The sequence below is a fragment of the Gavialis gangeticus genome, unplaced genomic scaffold (genome assembly GCF_001723915.1).
Source record: "Gavialis gangeticus isolate Ggan-Ray unplaced genomic scaffold, GavGan_comp1, whole genome shotgun sequence".
Classification (NCBI taxonomy): Eukaryota; Metazoa; Chordata; order Crocodylia; family Gavialidae; genus Gavialis; species Gavialis gangeticus.
The window spans coordinates 30,469-37,914 of record NW_017728975.1 but is presented as its reverse complement, the minus strand read 5'-3'; positions in this window follow the sequence as shown (position 1 = coordinate 37,914).

The following is a 7,446-nucleotide window of genomic DNA, read 5'->3' as shown; positions in this document are numbered from 1 at the left end:
ACAAGTTGATGGAGAGGAGGTATAGATTGGACATCCGCAAAAACTACTTCACAGTTAGGGCGGCTAGGAGCTGGAACCAACTTCCAAGGGAAGTGGTGCTGGCCCCTACCCTGGGGGTCTTTAAGAAGAGGCTGGATGCCTACCTGGCTGGACTCATTTGAGTCCCGTTTTTGTTTTGGGGTTTTGTTGTTCTCCCGCCCTGGTGGGGGGTCGGGCTAGAAGATCTACTAGGTCCCTTCCAACCCTAAATCTATGAAACTATGAAACTATGTCAAATGCATTGGCTAGAGGTAGAGGCTGGTGCTAACAACATCATGGAATCTATCCAACACAAAAACAATTTTCTACAATCTTGACTTGACCTTTTCATAATTGTGGTGGTCCTTACAACCAGTGCAATATAGTTGAAGGGAAATGTGTTTGGTAGTTGAGGGACTACCAAACAGCATTTAGAGTTCTTGTTTCCATCTCCTTGACTACAGAGACTTTGAAGAGGGAAAAAAAAGCTTCTCTTCAGAAACTGACACGCCTGCAAGCAGGAAGCAGTGGTGGCAGCTTGTGTATGCTGCCAAGGAAGGAACTCAGTGTCACGGGGGCACTCGGGTGCCCAGTGCCTAAGTAGGGATTAGGGCCTCTGCTAATTGCCAGGGCAGCTCAGGTGCTGGTTGCTGGAGCAACCAGGTTGGTCAGGTGACCAGAAGGGGGCAGGGCCGGGCCCTTATAAACAGCCAGGCCGGAGCCTGCCTAGCAATTCTCTTCTGGCAGCCTGAGGTGTAAGAGCTCTGCAGGAGAGCTAAGCTGAGCAGTGCAGCCTGAGCACCCAGAGGGCTGCAGGATGGTAAAGGTGGAAAGAAGCCTGACTGGGAGGTTTTGGCCAGAGAGCCAGGTGGGCCTGGACTTTAGGTTACAGCTGGTAGGCTTATGGTTTTGTTGTGTGTATAACCGGAGGACCAGGTGAGGCTGTAGGGGTGAGAGGAGGCCTCATTGGGAGCTCCCCAGTGGAGTGGGGGTTTCCTGGGTGCCCCAGCCCAGAGAGTGATTGCCCAGTGAGGGCATAGGACCCTGGTGAGGGGTCAGGGGGCCAGGCACGGCTATAGGCCACCTGAGCCCCAGTGCCAGGGGCATGGGACAGAGCCCACAGCAGGGCGACGCCAGTGTGGGAAGCGCGGGTAACACCCGTAGAAGGGCGCGTAACACCAGGGAGCCCCGAGAAGGGCAGGGGCCAGTGTGAAGCCGAAGTAGGGCGCAGGAGCCAGTGAAGGCCCGGGACAGGGCTGGCACCATTAATAGCCTGAAGAAGGGCGACCGCATGGGTACAAGCCTGGAGAGGGCAGGGTGTGTGAGACAGGGCCCAGAGAGGGCAGGACGAGCCCGGAGAGGGCGAGGGACCATCTGAGGTCTTATAGACATAAGAATGTCCAGGACAACTGCGAGGCTTGGGGTGTGCTACAGGGGAGATAGGAGGCGCACACAGCCCATAAGGCTGGGGTTGCACCAAGTCACCCCATCTGGTACAAGAGGGGCAGTTATTAGCAGTACACTGTGACCAAGGGGATCTTAAGGCAGCCTCCCATATCAAACTATTATACCAACAAGACATGGCAGATGAGAATTGAGGGTGCTGGATCACTCACTTGCACGGTAGGGGGCGCTAGCGGGATCACGGCTGCTCCTAGGCCCCACTCCGTGACACTCAGCCCTCTCCTTATTCTGGTTAGCATGCTCCAGTGGGGAAAGTAATTGCAAAAGGTAAGAGTCTCTTTTCTTACAGGTTGGCTGATCTCGTACATTGGACTTTAAACTAGGCTCAACAGGGGATGGGGAGGCAGGAAATGGAGAGAATCTAGGACCTACAAACTACGAGACATGCAACAGTACATCCCAGGTAAATACTAAGGGGCCCATTGGGCATTAGAACAGAGGGGGGAGGGGGCACCAAAGGCACCATTTGGAGGTCTCAAGTGCCTCTATACTAATATTAGGAGCATGTGGAACAAGCAGGAAGAACTCACTCCTGCTTGCAGACAATAACTTTGATTTAGTGGCGTTAACAGAAACCTGGTGGGACCCTCCCCATGACTGGGCAGTATACATTGAGGGCTATAGGTTGTACAGATGGAACAGAATAGGGAGGAAAGAGGGGTGGGGTGGGGGTTGCTCTCTATGTTAAGGAGCATTATACATCTGCCCTAATCAAAATGGGATCAGAAGAGGAGAAAGTTGAGGCATTGTGGGTTAGGATACATGGAGTTTGAGAGGGAAGGGACTTGGTGGTGGGGGTCTGTTAAAGACTACCACATGAAGAGGAAGTGCCAGACTTGGAATTCTTGAGGCAGTTCTCAGGCCATACAGAGTAGGGACATGGTTGTCATGGGGGACCTAAACAACCCTGACATCTGCTGGGAGGAGTAGTCAGCCAAATCCAGCCATTCACGTAGGTTCTTAACTTGAGGTATACGGTCCCACTAGGGGGAATGCCTTGCTGAACTTGGCATTGGCTACGGGGGATGAACTGGTAGGGGAGCTGCAGATGCGTGGTCACCTTGGGGCCAGTGACCACCATTCAATGGAATTCACCATAAGGTGTAGGGTGGGTAAGATAACTAGTAGCGTGGAAATGCTCTACTTTAGGAAGGCTAACTTTAGTGCACTCAGGAGTTTAGTCAATGAAGCACTGCAAGATAGGAGCTTTGGCAAGATGGGAGTCCAGGAAGGGTGGTTGTTCCTAAAGGAAACATTTGTTTGGGCACAGAGGGAGATAATCCCAGAACGAGGGGAAAGGGGAGAAAGGGGCCAAAAAACTTCCTTAGCTAAAAACAGAGAAATCCAGCAGAGCCTAAGGGCAAAAAAGGACTATAGGTGGTAGAAGCAGGGGGAAGCTACCAAGGAGGAGTATACTTACTTGGTGAGCACTTGCAGGGAGGCAGTTAAAGGCCAAAGCAACTACAGAGCTGAAGCTGGCAACACAAATTAAAGAAAACCAAGTTTTTTTTGTGTTTTGTATGTAGGGAGTAAAAGGGAGGTGGCACAGCAGTATAGGACCCCTACTGAACAAGCAGGAGGGATTAGTGACAGACAGGGGGAACAAAGCTGAGCTCTTCAATGAGTTTTTTGCCTCAGTGCTCTTGAACAAGGGTGAAGATAAATCTCCTAAGGGGTTCTTAGATGGGCATTGGAGGGACACCAGCCTACCAACTATCGATGCTGACTTGAACACATCCAGTCCATCCAAGTGACTGCACCAAGTCAGCAGGCCCAGATGAGCTGCATCTGAGGATACTGAAAGAATTGGCCAGTGTCATAGCAGGACCACTGGCATGGCTGGTTGAGCGCTCGTGGTGCTCAGGTCAGGTGCTGAAGGACTGGAAAAGGGCCAATGTGGTCCCTATTTTCAAGAAGGGGAGCAAGGAGGATCCAAGTAATTATAGGCCAGTCAGTCACCTCCATCCTTGGAAAAGTCTTTGAAAAGATTAAGGATCATATTTGTGCAAGTCCAGCAGGAAAAATGCAGCAGCAGGGCAACCAGCATGGATTTGTAGCAGGTAGATCATGCCTGACTAATCTGGTTTTGTTTTATAACCAGGTCACAAAATCTTGAGACACAGGAGTAGAGGTGGATACTGTTTTCCTGGATTTTAGGAAGGCCTTTGATATGGTATCTCATCCCATTCTCATAAATTAAAAGGCTGTGATGTAGATGTTTACAGTCTGGTGGGTGGCAAGTTGGTGTGGGGGTCATACCCAGAGTGGTAGTAGACGGGTCAATATCGACATGCAAGGAGGTGGGTAGTGGGGTCCTGCAGGGCTCGGTCCTTGGACCTGTACTCTTCAATATCTTCATCAGTGACTTGGATGTGGGTGTGAAGTGTACTCTGTCCAAGTCTGCAGATGATACTAAATTGTGGGGTGAAGAACACACCAGACAGTAGGGAACGATTGCAGGCAGACCTGGACAGGTTAGAAAAGTGGGCAGTACACAATAGGATGCAGTACAAGGACAGATGCAGAGTGCTCCACCTAGGGTGTAAAAATATCCAGCACACCTACCAGCTAGGAAATGACCCTCTCACCAGCACAGAAGCAGAAAGGGATCTTGGAGTCATAGTGGACTCCAAGATGAACACAAGTCAGTGTGACAAAATCATCAGCAAAGCTAACTGCACTTTATCACGCATCAGCAGATGCATGAAAAATAGAACCAAAGAGGTGATACTTCCCCTCTATGCAGCATTGGTCAGACCACAGTTGGAATACTGCATCCAGTTTTGGGCACTGTACTTTAAGAAGGATGTGGATAGCCTTGAGAAGGTCCAGGGGAGTGCCACTCATGGTTAAGGGTTTACTGGCTAAGCCCTATGAAGAGAGATTAAGGGACCTGGACCTCTTCAGCCTCTGCAAGAGAAGACTGAGATGTGATCTTGTAGCCGCCTACAAATTCATTAGGAGGGTGCAGCAAGAGATCGGAGATGCTCTGTTCACCAGGGCACCTCTTGGGGTAACAAGGAACAATGGTCACAAACTGACAGAGAGCAGATTTAGGCTAGACATCAGGAAAAACTTCACAGTAAGGGTGGCCAAAATTTTGGAATGGGCTTCCAAGGGAGGTGGTGCTCTTCCCTACCTTGGAGGTCTTTAAGAGAAGGCTGGATAGGGATCTGGCTGGGGTCTTCTGACCCCAGCACTCTTTCCTGCCCAGGCAGGGGATCAGACTCGATCTGCTGTGGTCAATCCTTTCCAATCCTAGCATCTATGAATCGATGGAGGAACATGGATCACACTGGTAGTGATCACACTGGAACAGCACCTGCATCCCTCCCATTTTTTTCGTTCCCCAAGCCAGCATAGAGACCAAGGAAAGAGAGGATGCCTACTGTTTCCCTCAAAAAAAAAAAAAAAAAACTTTACTGTACTGCTAGGATTGCACTACAGTAGAAATACTGATGTAGCCAATAGTTGCAGGAAGAGACAAAATCTACATATCTCAGACAGGGGAAATGTTTAGGATCTAAAATATTTTATGGCTTGAGAGAAATGGTGAGAAATGACTGAAGCCAGGTAGTGAATTATGTAGCCTTCAAATAGGATGCTTAAGGAAAGCCACGAAGATGAGCAGATTCATCAGTGAACAAAAAGATACTCCATAAAATGTTTCCCATTCTAGGGCTATTAAACATGCATCTCATTTGAAGTGGTCCCGATTGATCCCAACCTGGGACAAAAGAGGAACAGCACAGCCTTACACACACATACTCTATGTCAAGCTGCATTGATGCCTCTCTGACAGGCTTGTCCTTCTTAACTTGAATGAGCTTTATACATAGCATGGGGAGAGGAGAAGAGGGGCTGAGGAAGTGTTAGGGCACTTTCTCTCTGGTCATCTTCTTGCCTATGACTTCAGAAAGTTGAATCCTCCAACCACTTAAGTGTAGATCCATCAGTATTGCCACATTCTCTTTTGGTACTTTACAGATACTTGAAGTGGGACTATAGACAGATACCAAGCTCGGTCTCAGACTTCAAAAACAAATTTTAATCAGCTCAGGTCACTAGTAGAGAATCCCCTGAGAGACCAAGAACCACAGGTTAAGGGAGTACAAGAAGGATCATTGATCCTTAAGGATACAATCCTTACGGCTCAGAGAAAATCCATTGCCTTATGGAGAAAAAGTAGCAGAAGGGTCAAAAAAACCCTCTTGGCTAAGCAGGGAAGCTGCAGCCCTCCTACAGAAAAAGAGGCATACAAACAATGGAAGCTTGGGACAGCCTCTGAGGAAGACTACTTGACAATGGCCTGCACTCATAGAAACCCAATTAGGCACGCTAAGGCAGAAACTTAACTAAAACTAGCTACAAGAATCAAGGACAAGTCCTTCTTTAGCTACATAAGGAGTAAAAGGAAAAAACAAATGGGAGTGTGGGGCTGCTGCTCAAAGCCTCAGGAAAAAACACAACTCCTAAATGACTACTTTGCCTTGGTCTTTCACAAGACCAAGGGGAACAACGTCAGGTAGGGCACAATGAGCAGGGCGAGATTGACACTGTTCCCACCACTGCCATAGAACTGGTGTAAGATCAATTAAAGAAATTAGATGTATATAAAAATCAGCAGGACTGTATGAACTCCACCCAAGAGTACTACAAGAGTTGGCTGAAGTAATTGCAGAGCCCTCGGTGAAGGTCTTTCAAAAATCATGGGCCTCTGGAGAAATCCCAGAGGACTGGAAGAGAGCCAATGTTCCCAGCTTCAAGGGGAAGCATGAAGACCCAGGAAACTATAGGCCAATTAGCTTAACTTCTATTCCAGGGAAAATCCTAGAAACATTAATCAAAGAGGCTATACGTGACAAACTAGCAGAAGGCATGATACTGAATGACAGCCAGCATGGCTTTGTCATGGGCAGGTCTTGTCTGACCAACCTCATTTCTTTCTATGATCAGGTAATTCATCACCTGGATGAGAGAAAAACAGTTGCCATCACATACCTCCACTTCCAGAAAGCCTTTAACCTGGTATCCCATGAGGTACTGATCAGGAAACTGGAGGATACTGGGCTCAGCTGTGGCACTGTCAAGTGGGTGTGAAACTCATTGCGGGGTAGAACACAGAGTCCAAATGAATGGATCAGTGTCATCCTGGTGAGATGTGGGCAGTGGCATACCCCAGGGGTTGGTACTTGGTTCAGTGCTGTTCAATATCTTCATGAACAACCTGGATGATGGGGGTGAAAAGCCTATTGGCTCAGTTCACGGACGACACCAATATATGGGGTTGTGCAGACACACCTGCAGATACAAGCAGATCTAGACAGGCTGGCATGTTGGGCAGAACGGAACCAGATGAGGTTCAACGTAGAGAAATGTAAAGTGTCGCATCTGGGAAGGAAGAACCCCCAGCACACCTACAGGTTGGGCATCGCCAACCTGACCAGCACTATAAGTGAAAGGATCTGGGGGTAACAGACCCCAGCATGAATATGAGCCCGCAATGCAATGCAGTAGCCGCTAGGACTAATAAAACTTTGGCATGAATCAATCGATGAATCTCCAGTAAATCCAAAGCGATTCTCTCGCTTTATTTAACATTGGTGTGGCCACAGCTAGAGTACTGCGTCCAGGTCTGGGCACCGCACTTTAACAAAGACGCACTAAAGCTTGAGAGGGTCCAGAGAAGGGCCACCTGCATGATCAGGGACATGCATGGCAAGCCCTATGAGGAGAGGCTGAGGGATCTCAGACTCTTCAGCCTAAAGAAAAGAAGGTTGAGAGGGGACCTGATTGTGGCTTACTGCTATATTAGAGGTGTGTATCAGGGGCTTGGTGAACTGTTCACCAGGGCACCCTGGGGGAAAATTAGAAACAACAGCTACAAACGCCTGGAAGATAGTTTCAGGCTGAACATTGGGAAAAACTTCTTTACAAGTAGGGTGTCCAGACTATGGAACAAGC